The 21,681-nt window shown below is 43.4% G+C and overlaps 1 pseudogene; it reads left to right on the forward strand.

Annotated features, from left to right (window-relative positions):
- LOC117346242 overlaps positions 1 to 21,681 on the forward strand; it is a 78,835-nt pseudogene that overhangs the window by 37,284 nt on the left and 19,870 nt on the right.

Raw genomic sequence — 21,681 nt, forward strand, 5'->3', positions numbered from 1 at the left:
ATGAGGACCTTCCCCAATTGAAGGCATGGAAGTTGTCTACGTGACAAATGGCTTATTGGAAATTGCCCCCACCTACCTCGGCTTTAGAAAATTACTCAAAACTCACCTTTTCCACAGCCAGGACCCTTAATGTCCCTCCTCAAAGAACCAAAACCTCTACCCCCTCCCTCTACTGTACTACCCTACCCACTCCCCCCTTTACCCACTCTTTCCTACTCCTTCCAACCTCAACTACTTCGTTACCTCCAACTTTGATCAATTTGGTATTGAACCGCTTGTAACTCTGATTAATTGATGTGAACTGCCTAGAACTCCCTGGGTTTGGCAGTATACAAAAATAAAGTTATTATTATTATTATTTATGAAAATTACAGAAGAAGGAAAACTGGATACCAGCACTTATGGCATACATTCTTGACTCATCTTTGTCTGACTGCTGCTCCTTGATTCCACAGTATGGCTAAGTGGTAATATACCGCCCGGTGGGGGACATAGAGGTACGGCTCTGAGTATTGCATATGGGTTTATGTTGGTGTGAGAGTCATTTTTCTACCTAGCTTGTTGCACTGATGAAGTGTACTGTTTTCTGTAGTGCTTCTGTTTCACCAATAAAAAATAATCAACAACAAAATAGACATTTGAAAGCTTAGACATGGATGGAAAAATCTCGGGGCAAAGTCAAAAGACTCAGTGGCTAACACGGAAGATTAAATGCTGTAGAAGTGGAATAAAGAAGGCCCAGAGACCCAATTAATGAACACAAAAGAAAAGATATATATATATATATATATAAAAAAATTTTTTTTTATACACCGAAGAAAAACACAACAGCAACAAAACAAAGAAAGAAATAAAGTCAAAGGAGCACGTTACAGGGCTTCAAAGAAGGTTTGGATAGGTTCCTAGAGGACAAAGGGATTGAGGGGTATAGATAAGAATAGACGTGGGTTATAGGGATAGGAGTAGAGGTAGGTTATAGAAATAGTCAGGGACCACTGCTCAGGCAATGGGCCTGGTGGGCTGGCAAGGGAGTGGACCGCTGGGCGAGATGGACCTCTGGTCTGCCTCAGCGGAGGCAACTTCTTATGTTCTTACTTCTTATGTTCTTAAGAGAAACATTGATGGGAATACAACTTTCCTTAGCAACAGCAGCAGATGAATCCAGAGACCAATGGCCAATGGGATAGCATACATCTACCAGCAGGCGGAGATAGAGAAACTGATTAACAGGTGGCCTATTGGCTTTCACTCCTCCTGTATCTTCAGTATACTCTATCTTCCAGCAAGTGATGGTCACTATTCAACTAGCTCCTGAATGCTGGCTGTGACTGGAAAATTATTTTCTCCTGTTGAGGTTTCTCTTCAGTGAGACTGCCATTCTATTTCTCCTGTTGAAGTTTCTCTTCAGTGAGACAGGGGTGTCTGGCTGAACGCTGTCGGCTTTAGGGGTTACACCTGGGCCCCCCCTGCCTCACCCTCCCTCCATTGCTAGAGGGTCTGACTGGGTCTCAATTTTTTTCTTCTTTCCCTTCTCTGTTTAAAAAAAAGGGAGACCACAGTTGCTACATTCTGCCCTGTTAGTGCTGCACAACCAGCTCTTACTGGCTTCAACCAGCCCTAACAACAAGCTTGTGAGTATGTATGTGTTTTTTACTGTTGTTTGAACTTCAGGTTCTGTTTGGGAGTCTTAGTACTGTGGGTTCAGTCAACGTATGTTTAAAGAATGGATATTTTATTGAGGCTAAGTTTTATTACTAGAAATCTGTTGAGGGAGCAGGGACTTTCCCGTACTTTGCATGGACATGCTTGGTTTCCTTGTTGGTTACAGAGTGGCAGTTGTGGTGCAATTTCATGCTCACACTTGTTCTCCTCGTTGTATTTCAGTGCAGCAGTAGTAGTCCTGTTTATTCCAAGGCTCTCTTTCATCGGTCTTTGTAGCGGCCTTTTGCAGCTGATTGTGTAGGTGCTGGTTTATAACAGCGTGCCTGAGATGGGACATGTTTTTTCTGGCGCTGTGGGAAGCACCACACCGTTCTTCTAGTTATTTCCCGAGTCTGATTTTCTTTTTATGCAGGTTGCGTTAGGGTAAATTTTGCGGGGCTTAAATCCGACTATGTTTCTAGGAACGTTGATGCAGCGGCCATGTGTTGGCAAGAATCAGACGAGCGCTTGGGTCTCCGGAGATAGCGGGAGAGCTGCAGCGTTCTGGTAGTTTATTTTCAGCTGACTTTGGTCAGGGTATTTGTGGCTTCTCTCCTTTCTGGTTCAGACAAGTTGTACGTGTTTCACCAGCTTTGGGACAAGTTTGGGCAGATTTATATGTCTATGTCTATGTTCCTGCTCTATTCACTTGAAGAAAGCTGCTAGTTTAATCGGACTCTGGGGTTAGCACTCAAGGGGATTACCAGAGAGACTCTGACCTGTGCTAGGTCACCCAGTCTTGGTTTGTCTCCGGGCTGGGTCAACATACGCCAAATCATTGCACAGTGAGATCAGCAGTAAGATAGTACCCTATATTTCACACGGGTATCTCATTGTCTCTCTTGGGGTCCCTGCAGATTGAGCCTTTGTCTGTTGGTAACTATCCTTCTTATTTGGGCCTCTGTGCTGTGCTGCATGTGTCTAGTTGTGGCATAGGATATATATGCCTAAAGGTAGTACAAACAGTTTCCAAGTTTGGGCTGTCTCTATGGGCATAATGAAACTTTCCATTTTCCTGTGGCCAGGACTCTCTTTCCCTGTTTATGAGGGGGCCTGGACTTCAGATTTACATGCTTATCATGCTGGTTTCTCCTGTTGCCATTTTCTCATGGCACATGCTAGATGGACCCCCTCGACCAGACAGGAAGGGCTGTAAAGCTCCTTCTAACCAGGAGCCAGTTACCTATTCTATCAAACCCACAGAGGAGCACTCGCTATGTGGCTGTTAGCCTCATCCCTGAAGCTCTCATTAGCAATGTGAGCTTTGTCTGATACCTGTTAGAATGCTGTTGTTTTCCACGGGGTGTTAGATGCAACATCTTGATTACGTCTAGTACGTATTCACTTTAAATGACATACGTATTTCGCTCACGTTGCATGGAGTTAGTACTGTTTTCATGGTTCCTCTTTACATTGCGAAACTTGATTTTTCCTAAGATAATTTCTTTCTTCTTACAGATCCCACATTTATTTATTTAGATTTTTATCCCGTCCTCCCAGTAGCTCAGAATGGTTTACAAGTAAACATTCACAATGGAGTGAATTGGACATACAAGATTATACAGTAGATTTAAATACTTGGACATACGAGACTGTGCAGCAGTTTAAATATAGGGACTATACAGAAAATTAAGAAAAGTAGTTTAAATATAAGTAGTTTAGTTTAGATACAAGTTATTTGAGTATAGGCTGAGAGTGGACTATACAAAAATTTAGGCAGAAGGTTAGAATGGAGAAAGAAGGGTAGAGGTGGGGTTTAAGGGGGTTGGGTGTAGACTGAGGGTGACCTTTAGTTGAAGAGGAGGGTCTTTACCATTTTCCGGAATGTCATTAGTGAGTTCTGTAGTCTGAGTTGAGGGGGGAGTTGTTCCAGAGTTGGGGAATAAAGTGGCTGTAGGAGCGTTTGCGGGCGGTTTGCATTTGCGGGCAGTTTCTCATCCTGCCATTCCCTGACCTTCTGCACTTCATTCTGAAGAGATCTTGACTTCTTCCAATGACTCTTCAGGCTTTCTCATGAGGAGGAAGACGCTATAATGTCAGGTCAGGGGGCTGTGAACATTTTTCAGGAAGCTTGCAACTTTGCATCCTCCTCAGGTTTTCGGTTCGTTCTTGGAGTCTCTATGTTTTGTGTTTCCCTTTTAAGTGTTACTGGTCCTCAGGGCAGTTCTTGTAGTTCTTCAGGAATAAGGGACGTTGTTCCACTTACTGCACGGTGCCCAAGACGGGGGCATTGGGCATTCTGCTGAATTAGTTTCTCAGGCTTACACATTTCTGCAGAAAAACTGGGAGAATATTTACATTTTCACTTTGGCACTAGGTTTGCTTGCCTCTATGGAGCAGAGCTTTCGGTTTTGGCATATGCCATTTCGCCTACCCAAGGCTTCACGAACATTTTAGAAAATGTGGGCAGTGGTACCGTTTTGGCATTACCAGGCGATTTACCTACTTTCTGACTGCTTTATTCGGATGTCTTCCAGTCGGGCCATTTGGCTGACACGAAAAGGGTGGTTTCTTTTCCTCAGTTCTTTGGACGTGAATCTTGCACAGCGCTCTTTTCTCCTATACTATTTATAGGTATATCGGGTAGATGTTTTCATTCATATATGAGAGAAATGTGTTTCTTCCCAGAGACTAGGGCGATGGGTCACAGTCTCAGGTTTGCATTCTTCTTCGGTCCCCATAACCAAGAATATGGGATTCTGTACAGGTTCTAGGATCCATGCTGCTGACTCCACTGGGAACTTCGGCTTGCTTTCCCATTATAACGCTACAACACTCAGTTTTGTTCTGGTGGTTCCCGGTATCTCAGGGCTCTAATTATTTGGTAGGCTCCTCAAGCATCGCTCTGTATGATTTGGTGACTCAGCGAGATTTCTCTTTTCAAAGGCATGCCTCAGTTTTTGCTGAACTAGCTCATGGTCACCAAACATCCCGGGCTTTCGGGTTGGGGGGCTTTCGGGTTGCCTTCCATCCTCAGCTCCAGGAGTCTGGCCTTAAGAGGCGACTCAGTACTTGTTCATTCTTCTACTCTGGAACATGGTCAGGCTACCTTTCTGGAGCTTCAGACCATTCTTCCAGAATGACGCTAAAGGTCTTTTCAGTAGGTATTATGATGGGGGTATTTCTCTACAGCCTGGGCAGTAGGTGATGTACTCAGTTGGTGGGTAAAGTTGTGGTTCTACTTCAATGGGTGGACCCTCATCTTTCTCTTCTGTTGGCAGATCATTTTATGAGTCAGGAAAAGAGTTTGGATAGACTTTCTCTCCATGATATCTGAGCATGGCCCATTTATTGTATGTTACAGTGTACAGCATTGTGAACGCTCTAGAAAGTGTAAATGTTAGTAATAGTGAAATCTTCTACATCCTGGATATTGATAATTTTGGCTCAGACATTCCAGCTCTTTTTATGAGGGTGAGATCTCCTGGAACTAGACCTCATGGCCTCGTTTCGAAATTCTAAGCTTTCTAGCTTCTTCGGCAGACATAGGGAGTGGGAGTCAGAGGGGGTAGCAGCATGGCTTCTTTCTCGCCTCTGTTTTCCCATGGCTGATGATGGCTTGGATTTGCCATCTCAAGCACAGTTTCAGGGCACAGTATTTGTAGAATCTCTGGATTGGCTGCGCCATCTTTGCTATGCGGACCTGATGAGTCTTTTGACAGCCAGACTGTTGAGTTTCCTAGTATCTCTGAATTTGCTCCCCTAGGGTCCGATCAACATGGATATTCATACTACTTTGGTAATACGACCTAGCTTTTGAAAAGTCATGGCTGACGTGTAAGGGTTATGCGAAGCAGGTTGTTTCTTCTCTTATCCACGCGATATAGACGTATTCACCTGTGGCTTCTGCTTCCTTTTGGAGGTTTTTCCTTTCTTGAGTACTTCTCAATATTTGCACCCTTCCAGAGTTCTTTTTTGGCACAAGTATATTGTCAAGGGCTTAGCGTTCAATTCCCTTCAGCTTTAAGTGTCATTCTTAGCTTGTTACAAGGGCTAGGTATATTGCTCTTCACTTACTTCTCAGCTTCAAGTAGTTCAGTTCCTAAACGGAGTACGGTATATTCGTACACCTCTTAAAAAGCCCTGACTGGAGTACAGTCTTAAGGTACTTCTTCGCAGTTTACCGAAGGCTTCATATAATCCTTGTCTTTTGAGACTCTAAAGGGCTGTGCCGTTGAACACGAGGTTTCTTGTGGCCATTGCTTCAGCTCAGCAGTTTTCTGAGTTGTAGGCCTTGTTCGGCGGGGATTCCTATTTCTGATTTACAAAATCTGGGGTGTCAGTTCGGACGGTACCACAATTTCTTTCTAAGGAGGTGTCATCCTTTCTTTTATGACACTCTCACTTTTCCTTCCTTCTTCCTGGAAGGAGAAATGGGGAGCCATGCTTTTATTCACTGCATTTTTTGAAAGTGCATAGCGTTCTCCTCGAGCTAGGTTTATAATGACTTTTAGTTGTTTAGATCACCTTTTTGTATTCTTCAAGGGACGCCTCAAACGTGTGGCGGCGTCCAAAGCCTCCATCTCTCGATGGGTTCAGGAGGACATTATTTACGCTTGCTTGATAGCAGGGAAGCAGTTGGCGAAAGAACTTCATGACCATTCCACCAGAGTGATGGCTACTTCTTAGAATCGGTCCAGAGGTTTTTTCCTTGGAGGAGTTTTGTCTCACGGCTACTTGGTCTTCCGAGAGTGCTTTATCTCAGCATTACCGGTTGGATGTGGAGGCGCATGCGGTGGATACATTTAGTGCTTCAGTTGTTGCGGAGGCGGCGTTTGCTTCCCACCCAGATTGAGGATTACTTTGCTACATCCCATTGGTCTCTGGATTCATCTGTTGCTGTTGCTAAAGAAGGAAAAATTATGTTCTTACCTGTTAATTTTCTTTCATTTAGACGCAGCAGATGAATTTAGAGCCCCACCTTTTCTAGATATTGTCTATTGGTTTTTCTTTTGCAACTTTTGAAGTTTGTTGTTATTGATGGTTGTATTCTGTATTATTGCCTTTTGAGATTTGTTATGGGAAAGATGTTTTTTACATGCTATTCCTATTGATGGTTACGGATGCTTGGGCAAGGAGCTATACTGAAGATACAGGAGGAGTGCCAGCCAATAGGACCACCTGTTAATCAGTTTCTCTATCTCCGCCTGCTGGTAGATGTGTGCTATCCCATTGGTCTCTGGATTCATCTGCTGCATCTAAATAAAATAAAATTAACAGGTAAGAACATAATTTTGATACACGGAAATGAAGAACTAAGGAGCCATGAGGTAACATCACGCAGGAAGACACTCACATGTGCATGGTGTGGGCAGTCATAAGTTTCTAAAAACTTAAAGCAACAGTGTAGTATTAACACTGTCTGTACCGGGATCTCTGGATGATGTCACCCACATGTGAGAAAATGCTGCCTGCTTGTCCTAAGGTAAAGTATGATTCCCTTCTTTCACCTCCAATGTCTATCATTGCAAAAATGTAGATATGATGCACTTGTCTCTTCCAAAACTATCTGCCATGTTGGTTGGGGCAAGGAAACATGCTGAATGGAGAGCAAACTCTAGTCTAGGCACTGCCTATGCATACTGCTGGTTGGTATCTGACAAGTTGCTAGTGTTAGACAACACTCCTGTACTTTGAGGACCTGTAGGCAGTTTTCCAAATGAGTGTGGGTCTGCAGGGTGAAGAGACTTTAGGGGGCTGGAATCCAGGTGCAGGCTATGAGGAACAGATAGGGAAATGTTTAGTGTAGGTGAAATATGACCAATATCTGTACATGTAGCCTCCTACTTGGGGCCAACAGTGCACCTGTGTACATAGGGAGTTTGGTTAGGGACACCTGTAATGGGAACTTGGATGGAACTGGATTGGTGGATCAGCATTTCAGGTTTCCACCACTGCTTATGACATACACCATGTAGCCTTATCAGGCCCAGCCTTCTCTGTGACCTGCTCTCTGGTGACATCATTGGTATAGGATAATTGGCATATTATGAGCCCCCAGGGGACAGGTGGCTACATATTACAATTCTGATGTAGGTAGGTGGTCTGCCCCATACTGTGCCCCACCTGCTTTGTCTTCTCTTTCCAGGTAACTATAGCTTGCTTTTGCTCATTTCACCTTCACAACCTTTCCTTGCTCTCCATAGGGATACTGTTTGAGCTTTGACTGCAGAGTAACTAAAAGTGTAAATTTTCCCCAGGTGGAGCCCAGAGACCAGCTATTAGGCAGCCATGTGCAAAATTGATTTCCCCATTGATTTTAATGATAAAGAATGAAGTGAACAATGGAAATGGTTTTAAGTCCAAAGATGAACCAAACTGAAAATGTTTGAAATTTCTATACGGCAGGAAATTAAATACAAATTCGCCAACTTGTCTAGTGCAGTTTTTTTCTGTAGTTTAATTTCGGAAATGACATGTAAGCAAACAAATGTGACTGTTCCATGTTGCTTCAAAAGGAAACCCATTCATAAAATCAGGAGCAGATTGTATGTGCTTCAAGTTAGCAGTGTATCCCTGTGATTATTTTCACAAATAAAATTAATTTGCTTTTCTATTAGCTTCATCATTATCTAAAGAACCGGCATTTTAAGAACGTTCTGGGTGAGGAAATGTTTTTTGATGAGAACGGTGATCTTGCCACTGGATATGATATTAGAAATATCTACTTGCTACCCAATAATACATGGAGAAATGAAATAGTTGGAAGTTATAACCCTTATGCTCCACTGGGAAAGGATTTTACCATCAATGAGAAGGCGATCGTGTGGGAGGATCCATTTAAACAGGTCACTTTTAAGTAACTTAAATTTGGAAAAGGTTGGTTCTAGACGTAGGGAGAGAGATCTTTCTGGGGCAATGAAAGCTGAGGTTCTTGAAAGATTCATAATAGGCCTGTTTTGGGTTAGGGAGAATCAAATGGTTTCCATCAAGGGAATGTTGGACTTGGGAAGGGGACTGACAGGGATGATAGATAGGAAGGTTGACCGGAATGAAGCATCTTATGGATTAGTCAAAGGATTCTGAAAGGAATGCAATATTGGACAGGCAACCAGTGAAGGCATAAGAGTGGGGTGAGATGTTTGAAGCAATGAGCAATGCTAGTAAACAGGGGTATTCAGTATAGTCTATATGGAGTCAGAACAAAAGGAAGGAGGACCTATGTTTCAAACTTGCTGGTATATACAAAAGCCAAAGAGGTGGAACAAAGTCTCTGGATGTCTCAGGAGTCATTTGATAGATGACAATTTATTGATATAAAAATCCAGACAATATTATCAAAACATCCGTATGTCACAAAAAGTCCACAAAAATAACCATTAATGATGTGCAAATGGAACCTCATGTCGGACACCACCTCTTTGGCTGTTGACTCTATAAGGGGAAAATTCTATAAGAAGCACCAAAAAGATAGGCACCAATATAGGTGCCACTTAACATGATTCACAAAAAAATTAGGTGCTCTATATTGAATCGCACTAAGCGGCACTGAACTAATTGGAAAGCAGCTTTGTTAAATAGGCATGTCTAGGTGGCTATTTTATAGGTGCTTTGAAAATGAAAGTGCTATAGTGCCTTATGATGTCAGTGTGCATGTCATTACATCATAAGCACAGATGCACAAAGTTCCATCATGTTGGCAAGACAGCCCAACTTTCCTTTGGCTGATTCAAAACTCCTGGTCAGCTTCTTTATTCAAAAAGAGCACCACTATTTTGTGATCCCAGGCCACAGAAGGAGTTATCTCTGATACAGGTAAGGTATTAAATTACTTCCAATTCTATGTTTTCTTTTGTAACTGTATGGATGAGTAATGCATATTATTGGCTGTATAGCAGTATAAAAATGAATTTGTATGTCATTTTATGTTACAGAAGGACCTGGGAGAGGTTGACCAGGAGGTTTAATGAGGAAGCCTCGTACTCAAGATCTGTAAGTATAAGTTTAATGTTAGTAATATAACTAGAGTTACCATATGGCTGTAGAAAAGGGAGGATGGATTGAGACACCTGGGTTTTATATCAATTGAAAGCAAGGGAGGTAAAACCTGGAAAACCCTAAGACATCTGTCCCCCTAACCCCCTTTGGGTGATAAAATTTTACCTCTCGCTGCATTCTTACCAGGCTTGTGCAGTTAAGGCAGAGCTTGCAGGGACAGGATGGGAATACTGAGATCCATGCAAACACTGTTCTAGATTTAATTCTTGGGTGTTTTCATCGAAAGCAATGGAAGTAAGAAGGACTGATCGATATATCTGAGCTGTACTTCCAATGAATGCTTACTTTTAAAAGGAGCAATGCTACCATTTGATCCCATAACCTCAGTGTGCCACTTGCCACTCACACATAGGTGTTCCATACAGAATTGTGGCTACCAAGGACCCTAAGCACAAAAAAGTATGGCATTTATGGCTATGTAGAACAGTGGCACCTACTGACACTGAAGTTGTAAGCAGAGGCTGGAACTCCTACAGCTTAACCCCAAACTTAAACTGCTAGTAAAAATCCTATACCAAACAGATAGTGAGATCTTGTCTTTGCCAGACTTCAGAACCAGGCTCAAATGTAGTTAATACACAGAATTAGTTTACTTCAGCCAAGAGGACTTCTGGGTCCTGAAGTCAAGGAGTATGCTGGCCCTACATCTTCCTTCTCCTCTTCTGGGCTTCCTGAACCTAGCTATGGCTCTGCCTTAAATGCTTCTGGTAGCTACTTCTCTGACTTTTACTGCCTATGTCACTTCTCACTAAGGAGGTGTTACCTAGGTTAAGGCTAATTCGGACATTGTGAGGGAGTATGAAGCAGGGGAATGGTAACATACTATAACCACTGTTTTCCAACTCAGTCCTGGATCTCCCCCATGTCAGTCAGGTTTGCAGGATATCCACAGTGAATAGATTTAAAGGGAAATTCTGTAAACAATGCCCAAAATGTAGGTGTTCTAAGAAAAGCACCATTAGAAATGGAAAAAAACCTGTGTCAAAAGTGGCTACCAGTGCTGAAATAAAATACACTGGAATTATACCAATGTAGGTGATTTTAGAGGCACTTAAGTTTCTAGTATAATGAGGGCGGTTACAAACCCCCAAACCCCCCACAATGCCGCCGTGATCTGTATTAAGTAAAGTGGAGGGGTTCCCCAACAAAAACCCCCGTCGGATCCCCAAAAACACTCTTTTTCTTTGGCGCGCGCTTCTGTCTTGCGCTTAGTTGTCGGCGCGCGCCTTTGTCTTCGGCAGTTTTGTCTATGAACCGCCTGGGCCTGTGGTGCCCCTCCCCATCCCATCTCCACCCCTTAATGCTTCTTCCGTGCCTCCTGCATGCTCTTTCCTTTCCTCTATATCACTGTAATGTTCCTTGTGTGAGCAGTAACCTCCAACCTGATGTTGTGCCTGCAAGATCTCTCCCTCTGAAGTCATACCCTAGAAACATAGAAACATCATGGCAGAAGCACTAAATTTGATGGAGCAATGGATGACTGAATTCAAACAAACTTAATTCAGAAAAAACAAAATTTTTTGTAGCTTCGCCACATCCACTTGACACCAAAACACCACTATGTATCAATAAACTTAGTTATCCTATTCAGACTACTATGAAGGTATTGGGTGTAACACTAGATCAGTGCTTAACCATGAAAGACCAAGTGGACTCCTTGATCAGAAAGGGTTTTTTCACTCTCTGGAAAGTTCGATCCATTAGAGCATATTTTGATATGTCAGCATTTAGAGTTCTGGTACAATCCCTTGTACTGAGTCAACTTGATTACTATAACATCGCCTATTTAGCAATTTCCCAAAATAATATGCAACGATTACAATTACATAAGAACACAAGAAGTTGCCTCCGCTGAGACAGACCAGAGCTCCATCTTGCCCAGCGGTCCGCTCCCGCGGCGGCCCATCAGGCCCACTGCCTGAACAGTGGTCTCTGACTAATTTTATAAATTACCTCTAATCCTATCCTTATAACCTTACCTCTACTCTTATCTGTACCCCTCTATCCCTTTGTCCTCCAGGTACCTGTCCAGACCTTCTTTGAAGCCCTGTAGGGTGCTTCTGCTTATCACATCCTCCGGTAGTGCGTTTCATGTATCCACCACCCTCTGGGTGAAAAAGAATTTCCTGGCATTTGTTCTAAACCTCTCCCCTTTCAATTTCTCTGAGTGTCCCCTTGTACTTGTGGCCCCCCATAGTTTGAAAAATCTGTCCCTGTCCACTTTTTCTATGCCCTTCATGATCTTAAAGGTTTCTATCATGTCTCCTCTAAGTCGTCGCTTTTCCAGCGAGAAAAGCCCCAGCTTTTTCAGTCTGTCAGTATATGAGAGGTCCCCCATACCCTTTATTAGCTTAGTAGCTCTTCTCTGGACTCTCTCAAGTACCGCCATGTCCTTCTTGAGGTACGGCTACCAGTACTGAACACAGTACTCCAGGTGTGGGCGCACCATTGCACGATACAATGGCAGGATGACTTCCTTCGTCCTGGTCGTGATACCTTTCTAAATGATACCCAACATTTTGTTTGCTTTCCTTGAGGCTGTGGCGCACTGCGTCGACGCCTTCAATGTTGTGTCTACCATCACTCCCAGGTCTCTTTCACGGGTGCTCACCCCTAGTGGTGATCCCCCCATCTTGTATGTGAATATCGGGTTCTTTTTCCCAACATGCATGACCTTGCATTTCCCTATGTTGAAGCTCATTTGCCACTTTTTGGCCCACTCTTCCAGCGTTGTCAGATATTTTTGGAGGTCTTCGCAGTCCTCCATGGTTTTGACCCTGCTGTACAATTTAGTGTCATCCGCAAATTTAATAACCTCACATTTTGTTCCCGCCTCCAGGTCATTGATAAATATATTGAACAGAAGTGGTCCCAGCACCGACCCCTGCGAAACTCCGCTCGTGACCCATTGCCAGTCTGAGTAATGGCCCTTTACTCCAACCCTCTGTTTCCTGTCCGCCAGCCAGTTTTTGATCCATCAGCGGACCTCCCCTTGCACCCCGTGGTTCCATAGCTTCCTTAGCAGTCTTTCGTGTGGCACCTTGTCGAAGGCTTTTTGGAAGTCAAGGTAAATGATGTCTATGGATTCCCCTTTATCCATCTGGATGTTTACCCCCTCAAAGAAGTATAATAAGTTCGTGAGGCATGACCTGCCCTTGCAGAATCCATGCTGGCTCGACTTTAGCTGCCCATTGTTTTCGATGTGTTCCCAGATGCTGTCTTTAATCAGTGCTTCCATCATCTTTCCCGGGACCGAGGTCAAGCTCACCGGCCTGTAGTTTCCCGGGTCTCCCCTTGAGCCTTTCTTGAAGATGGGCGTGACATTTTCTATTTTCCAGTCCTCTGGAATCTCTCTAGTTTTTAAGGATAGGTTGCATATTTGTCAAAGTGGCTCAGCTATTTCGTTCCTTAGTTCCTTGAGTACACTTGGGTGAATGCCGTCTGGACCTGGCAATTTGTCGCTCCTTAGCCTGTCTATCTGCCTGAGGACATCCATCTTGCTCACCTCTAGTTGGACCAGATTTTCATCCTAGTCTCCTTTTACGATCTCCTTGGGTTCCGAAATGTTGGTTGTGTCCTCCCTCGTGAAAACTGACGTGAATAACTCATTTAACCTGTCCGCTATCTCCTTTTCCTTTATTACCGCTCCCTTGCTGTCTCCATCATCTAAGGGTCCCACTTCCTCCCTAGCTGGGTGCTTCCCCTTGACGTACCTGAAGAATGATTTGAAGTTTGTTGCTTCCCCCGCCAGTCTCTCTTCATATTCTCTTTTTGCTTTCCTAACCACTCGGTGACACTCTTTTGGTGTTTTTTATGCTCCTTATGGTTGTCCTCTGATCCTTTTTCCATTTTTTGAATGATGCCTTCTTGTCACATTGCCTTTTTCACTTCATTTGTTATCCACACTGGGTTTTTTGTTCTATTTTTTTTGCACCCTTTCCTGAACTTGGTGACGCACAGGTTCTGTGCTTCGTGCACCATGCCCTTGAGTAGGGTCCGGGCTTTTTCTACGGACTCCATCTTCCTTGCGGTATCATTGAGTTTCTTTCCCACCATTTTCCTCATGGCATCATAATTCCCTTTTTTGAAGTTGAGTGCTGTCGTTGTGGTTCTTTTCACCTTTGATGATCCAATTTCTAGCCTGTACTGGATCGTGTTGTGATTGCTGTTTCCTAGTGGGGCTAGTACTGCCACCTCCTTAGCATGTCCCCCTTGCCCGTTGAAAATTAGGTCATGAGTGGCATCTCCCCGTGTTGGTTCCCTGACCAGCTGTTCCATGAAACAGTCCCTCGTGACCTCCATGAATTTGGTCTCCCTCAAACAGTTTGAGTGCCTGATGCTCCAGTCTATTCCCGGGTGGTTGAAGTCCCCCATCACCACCACACTTCCGCTTTTGCATAGCTGCCTCAGTTCGGCCTCCAGGTCCTGGTCGATTTCTTCCGATTGTCCAGGTGGGCGATAGTACAGACCCAATTTTATGTCTGCTCCTGTTCCTCCTGGTAGCTTAACCCATAGCGATTCCAAGTCATCCGCTCTTACTGTTGTTTCCATCCTGGTTGACGGTATGGAATCTTTTATATATAGTGCTATTCCTCCACCCTTTTTATGTGACCTATCTCTCCTGTAGAGTTTGAACCCTGGTAAAGCCACATCCCATTTATTGTCATCAGTCCACCATGTTTCTGTGACTTCAATTATGTCTAGGCCCTTTTTGCTGGCTAAGACTTCCAGCTCTCCTATTTTAGTCCTTAGGCTCCTAGCATTGGTGTATAGGCAATGCAAGTCCCAGTTGTTCGCCTTTCCTGCTGGTTTTCCTCGCGGTTTGGCACTCCTGGCGTCCCCCTCGTGAGTTGTTAGTCCCCAAGCCTCATCTCGGTCATCCTCCTCCTGTGGTGTATCTGTTTCGTCCTCAGCCTGTTTCCCCATTTTTGGTTGTCCCTCTGGATTCCGTTGTTCTCTGTTAGTCCTGCTTACCAATTCCATTTGTGCTCTAGACCCCTGCGATTTATCCTTAGGTCCTTTTTCTAAAAGTTTCAACTCAGTCCTGAGCCCTCTCTTACAGTGCCCTTGTTCAATATCCTTGGCCCTGGTCCTCTGCATTGCGTCCTTGGGTCCATTCCCCAAAGTTTCCCACTCAGCCCGGATTCCTTTTTTACAATGTCCTTGCTCAATGTCCTTAGCCCTGGGCCCTTGTATTGCTTCTTTAGGTCTTTTTTCCAAAAATTCCCACTCAGTCCCGAGCCCTCTTTTACAATGTCCTTGCTCAATGTCCCTGGCCCTGGGCCCTTGTATTGCTTCCTTAGGTCCTTTTCCAAAAAAATCTCACTCAGTCCTGAGCCCTCTTTTACACCGTCCTTGCTCAGTATCCTTATTTGGTACTTTTGTCCGATGTGTCAGACCGACTGTCGGCTTTCCCCTCTTCCTCAGTTTAAAGCCAAATCTATGACGCACTGGACGTTGCGTGCCAGCATCCTCGTCCCAGTCGTGCTCAGGTGCAGTCCATCACTCCTGTAGAGCTTATTCTTTCCCAATTAATACAAAATGCAGCAGTCAAACTGATTTTCGGGCTGAGGAAGTTTGGCCACGTGACACCTTACTACCGACAGCTGCATTGGCTACCGATGGAGGCACACGTAAAGTTTAAGTTTGCCTGTTTCTGCTTTAAAGTACTATATGGCCTAGCCCCTAAATATATAACTGACCTTTTTTCCTTTTCAGCTAACAGATATAAGAGAAGCACACACTTGAACTTCGTTTCCCCCCCAGTTGGAGGATGTAAACTCAAAAGACACAACCGATACCTTCGCTCACACCAAGCAGCATTATGGGGCAAAAATCTAGAATAATTGCTTACGCTTTCCACTTATGGGGAATTTAGGAAACGCCTAAAAACATATCTGTTCCTGAAGTATCTAGACAGCTGACCCGTACAATTCTTTTTCTTCAATAACGGTTCCTTTGAACTGTTAACCACTGTTTTTCACCTCTGTTAAGTTCATTCAATTTGTACCATCTTTTAATCTTTGAAAACCGCATAGAACTTCATGGACCTGCGGTATATAAACTTATTATTTATTATTATTAAAGGCCAAATGACCCATCCAGTCTGCCCATCTGCAGTAACAATTAGCTCTTCCTCTCTCTTAAAGATCCCACATGCCAATCCCATGCTTTCTTGAATTAGACATGCATCACTACATGCATCAAACAGTATTTCCTTACATTACCCCCTTAGCCTATCACCTCTTAACTTCATCCTATGCCCTCTCATTGCAGTTTCCTTTCAAATGAAAGAGACTTAACTCATGCACATTTACATTATGTAATAATAATAATAATAACTTTATTTCTTCTATACCGCCATAATCTTATGACTTCTAGGCGGTTCACGGTGAAGAGAGCTGGACAGTCAGCAAATTACAGAATACAAATGGCGAGGATGATACAGTACAGTCAGTGAATTACAGATTACAATTAGTAAAATACGATACGATACAATACAGATTGTACAGTACACATATTTCTCAAGTTATCAGCATGGAGTTAATCGTTTAGAACTGGTAACTGATTAGGAGATAAATCTGTTGAATTGTGCTGTTTTAATTTCTTTCCGAAAAGCGACGTAGTTCAGCCTAGCTCTGCTGATGTAGTTGCCTAGCCAGGTCTGCTGTTTGCTAGCTTGAGACTTCAAAGTTCTGTCCATAAAGGATCTGTATTTGCAATCAGGGATCATTGGGTAGGCAAAAAGATTGGAATTTCTGGTTGTTCTACTGGGAATGTGTAGCTCGAAATGTGGTAAGAGAAAGGTAGGGGCCATTCCCCACACCAGTTTAAAGCATAGGCAAGAGAAATTGAACATTATTCGCGCCTCCATTGGTAACCAGTGTAGCAGTTTGTAGTAGGGGCTAACATGCTCGCTTTTCTTTAGTCCGAATATTAAGCGGACGGTTGTGTTCTACACTATTCTTAATTTTTTTTAGGTAAACCCACAAAAATGATGTTGCAGTAGTCCAATGTGGAAAGGACCAATGTCTGAATCAAAAGTCTAAAAGATAGAGGGTCTAAATATTTTTTAATGGTCTTCAATTTCCATAGTGCATAAAAGCACTTTTTTGCCACTAGGTTTGTGTGTTCGATCATGGTCAGGCGGATGTCTAATGTGACTCCTAGTATTTTTATGGTTTTTGTTATTGGGTAATTGTGACCATTTAGGTGTAAAGATGTTCTGGTAATTTTATCCTTTGGAATTGCCAGGAAAACTTTTGTCTATTCTGTGTTTAATTTCAATTTAAAATTGATTGTCCACTGTTCGATTTCAGTCTTGATATGGGTAATGTGTTCTAAAGTTTCGTTGGTCATGTTATTCAGCGGAATTAAAATAGAGATATCATCAGCATATATGTAGTATATGTAGGTATTTAACGTCTCTATCATATCTCCCCTCTCCTACCTTTCCTCCAAAGTATACAGCTTGAGATCTTTAAGTCTGTTCCAATACGCCTTATGATGAAGACCACACACCATTTTAGTAGCCTTCCTCTGGACCGACTCCATCCTTTTTGTATCTTTTTGAAGGTGTGGTCTCCAGAATTGTACACAATATTCTAACTGAGGTCTCACCAGAGTCTTATATAGGGGCATCAATACTTCCTTTTTCCTACTTTCCATACCTCTTCCATAGCATCCTAGCATCCTTCTAGCTTTCAACATCACCTTTTCAACCTGTTTGGCCACCTTAAGATCATCATATATAATCACACCCAAGTCCTGCTCTTTGGTCGTGCACATAAGTTCTTCACCCTCTAAACTGTACTGTTCCTTTGGGTCTCTGCAGATTTTAGTATCAGCTGCTAATAGGCAAATCTTACCTGACAGCCCTTCAGCAATATCGCTTATAAAAATGTTAAAAAGAACAGGCCCAAGAACAGAATCTTGAGCCACACCACTGGTCAGTAATGCATCTTTCCACAGACTCTCAACTAATATTGTAGAATGTTTAGGTTTCTGTTATCTCCCATAAATGTGGGCTATAGTGATATCTGACTGTAACTGCTTTCTATGTTTATCTCCTGTGTAGCTGCTGTAAAACTAGCATCCCCTGGACCAGGTCCAGTGGCTGGTCCTGAAGAGCAGGAAATAGAGGGGGAGGTGGAAGAGGAAGAAGAGTTGGAGGGGAAAGAGGAAGATGAAGAAAAAGTAGAGTGGGAAGAAGAAGATGAAGAGGCAGAGCTGAACATAATACAGGTGGAAGATGATAAGGAAAAGGAGGAAGGTTCTCCCCTCCTTGTGTCTGCCCCTGCCCCCACTCAACCCCCTTCTCCGATACCTCTGCCCCCACTGTGACTGCCCCATCCAACCCATTTCCCCCTCTGTCCCCCTTCAGGAGGAACTGTACTAGCCTCAGGAGGGGCCTTTGAGGTCTGGGCTACAGGGCCATGGCCTCCTACATCCTCCCCCACCCTCTCCATCATACAGAGACAACGTGACATAAACACACTTGAGACGCGACACTTGTGCCGCAAAATGGCAATTGAGGTTCAACATGGATAAGTGTAAGGTGATGCATGACAGTAACAAAAATCTTATACATGAATACAGGATGTCTGGGGCATTACTTGGAAAGACCCCCAGGAAAGAGACTTGGGAGTGCTGGTTGATAGGTCGATGAAGCCATCCAGGCAATGCGCGGTGGCGAAAATGGCAAATAGGATGCTAGGAATGATTAAGAAGGGGATCAAGAACAGATCGGAAAAGATTATCATGCCTTTGTACCGGGCCATTGTACACATCCAGCACTAGTCACCATACATGAAGAAGGACATTGTACTACTCGAAAGGGTCTAGAGAACAGTGACTAAAATGGTTAAGGGGCTGGAGGAGTTGCCGTACAGTGAGAGATTAGAGAAAATGGGCCTCTTCTCCCTTTAAAAGAGGAGACTAAGAGGGTTCATGATTGAAACATTCAAGATACTGAAGGGAATAGACTTAGTAGATAAAGACAGATTGTTCACCCTCTCCAAAGTAGGGAGAATGAGAGGGCACTCTTTAAAGTTAAATAGATTCCATACAAACTTAAGGAAGTTCTTCTTCAACCAGAGAGTGGTGGAAAACCGGAATCCTCTTCCTGAGGCTGTTATAGATTCAAGAGATTCAAGACAAAGTTAGACAAGTTCCTGCTGAACCAGAACATACCCAGGTAGGGCTGGTCTCAGTTAGGGCACTGGTCTTTGACCTAGGGGCTGTCGTGGGAGTGGACTGCTGGGCATGATGGACCACTGGTCTGACCCAGCAGTGGAAATTCTTATGTTCTTATGTTCACTTTTAGGGTTCCAGAGATAGGTGCAGCTGTTGCAGATGTACCTGCCCCTGGAATTGCTGATGTATTGGAGAGGATGGAACCATACAGGAGGCCCTGGAATGTCAACTACTGGAGGTAGAAGGCATCTGGACAGGCTATAGCATGATCAGTCCAGCATTTTAGCTGCCCTAGGCCAAGCTCCAGCTAAAGGGCCAGACCCCTCCCACTGTCTGTAAAAATATCCCCCCTCCTGAAGCAACTCCAGCTGCTCTTGAGGGCTACCTCCCCCCTCCAATTCTGGCAAACCTAGGTCACTAGTACCTGGAATAAAAACCAAAAGAGGCAACATTCCATGCTACCAATCCAAGACAAGCAATGCCTTCCCCCATGTCTGTCACAATAGCAAATTATGGACTTTTCCTCCAGGAATTTGTTGAAACCTATTATAACCCACTACGTTAACATCTTCTGTCAATGCATTCCAGATCTTAACTATTCTCTGAGTCAAAAAATATTTCCTCCTACTAGTTTTTAAAAATGTTATATCTTTGTTGTTTATGTTATTTCAAAAAACAATTTATATCTTCAGTTATATTAAGTAAAACAGTTGGTTTATATAGGTGTCCTTTGTGTTTTTCTCTGGCTGTTCATGACTCCTCTGTTATAATTATGTTAAGTGGACAGAAAGGAAAGTAAACAGGGGTCACATCATCATAGTATTTCAAGGGATGGTGTAAACTTGGGTCTGGAATGAGACATACTTCAACTTTTCAATGTCCTGTTCCTGATTTTACACATGACCACAAAGTTACAGAATAATGTTTAAGCTGTTTATTGGTCCTCCAACATCACATTAAACTGCACATGTATGGAGACAGAATTACTGTCTTTACATGTGAGCAAATACATGTCAACTGGTCCCCAAACATCAACTCCTACCTACTTCCTACAGCTCCCAGCCACCCCAAAATATGGCATAGCATACATCCTAGCCCCACAGTCCAAGAAAGCAGGATGCAGCAATGACAATGCAGCTGGAGACAAGATGAGATGGATCCTGGGAACAGGTGGGTGATATGGAGCTGAAGTCACCCCCAGGTGGCGACAAAGAATGTTACTGTATGTCCAAATGAAGGTCCAGACTACATGAGGAAGAAAAGAATATCAGTGTGGAATCAGTTTAAATGGTACATTAAGGGGTGCTCAGGGACAAGGACACTGGTATGTGGAAGAAGACACTGAAACCTACACACTCTTAGAATGCAAAACACCAACTCACCTGCACCATGTTTATGTTTTCTGTTTATTCATTTATACACAACCCACTTTTTTACAGAGCAGTTCACAAATAAAACATACACAATAATTAAAACATATAAACACATCTGATACATATTTAAACACCAATGGTTCAGTGACCATCACTTACACCATTACAATAAACTCAGTACCCATCCATATTTCATACTGCAGAACAGATGTCTTTTCAATAATCTCTTAAAGTCACGCAAAGTTCCCTGTTGGAGCATGTACATTGGTAACTCGATTCTATTCCTGAGGGCCTATGGCAAGAGAACATACTGTGTTCTTGAAGTCGCCAACCTCAGGCATTTAACAGGGGGAATATACTGTACAACTCTACACAGTTGACAGAACTTGGTTTCGGCATGGGGCATAAAGCAAAATAGTGCCCTTCAGACTTTCTGAGGCCATATTTTGCACACACAAATAGACCACTCACCAACAATCTATAGCATATGCGGTCTTCTAATTTTAACCAAATTCAACTTCACATAATATCAGTCACATGTTTAATCCTCCCTAATCTAAACAACCATGGTGCCAGAAACTACACAAGAAGGATACCAATGCACAGTCACATGAAGATGAAGGTCTGACATACCTGAACATGGACAAGAGAGAGCATGTCAAACACATTTGGAATGTAGACTACTGATCATAAGGGCTGCTTAAGGAAGAGGTAGAACTGGCAGGGGAAGAGTTGACAGCCCCTCTCCCCACCCACAAACATAGCACTGTACACATCCCCAGAACACTGAGCCAATGCTGCCCACAGGCTTGTGCTAAAAGGGAGACAAAATGTAGTTAATGATCAAAAGCTTTCTTTAGAATAGTAATCTGTACTTATCAAGCAGCCATCCCTCTCAGATCTCTCTCCTGTGGAATCGCTCATAGATTCCAGAGCGTGCCAGAATGTACGCATCATGGCACAATCCTGGGAAATTGGCACACACATCCATTATCTCCACAGAGGCATTACATACCATCTGCATATTCATTGAATGATAAGCTCACCTGTTATGGAATGGCCTCTCCCTTTCTGCAGGTGGTCTGAGTGCCACATGTGTGCAATCAATTGCTCCCAGGATCGAGGTAAAATGTGTTAGCTTATAAAAGTCCCACATTGTCTGGTGCTGGTCTGCCTCAGGCATTGGAAAAGTGATATACATCGAAATACTTCTGAGAAACACATCCAGAAAGTTGGAAATTATACATGAAGCAGATGATTGGCTGATACCAGCTGCAGCTTCCAGAGGTCCTCTGGAATGTTTCCAGTGGCCAAGAAATGCTAGTGGGCTGTAGGTAACCCGAACATGAACAAGAATTGTTTGTCCCTGAATGGTGGTGGGCTCCAGCTTTTCCTGCACTTGCTCACACAAATG

The sequence above is a fragment of the Geotrypetes seraphini genome, chromosome 12, assembly GCF_902459505.1.
Source record: "Geotrypetes seraphini chromosome 12, aGeoSer1.1, whole genome shotgun sequence".
Lineage (NCBI taxonomy): Eukaryota > Metazoa > Chordata > Amphibia > Gymnophiona > Dermophiidae > Geotrypetes > Geotrypetes seraphini.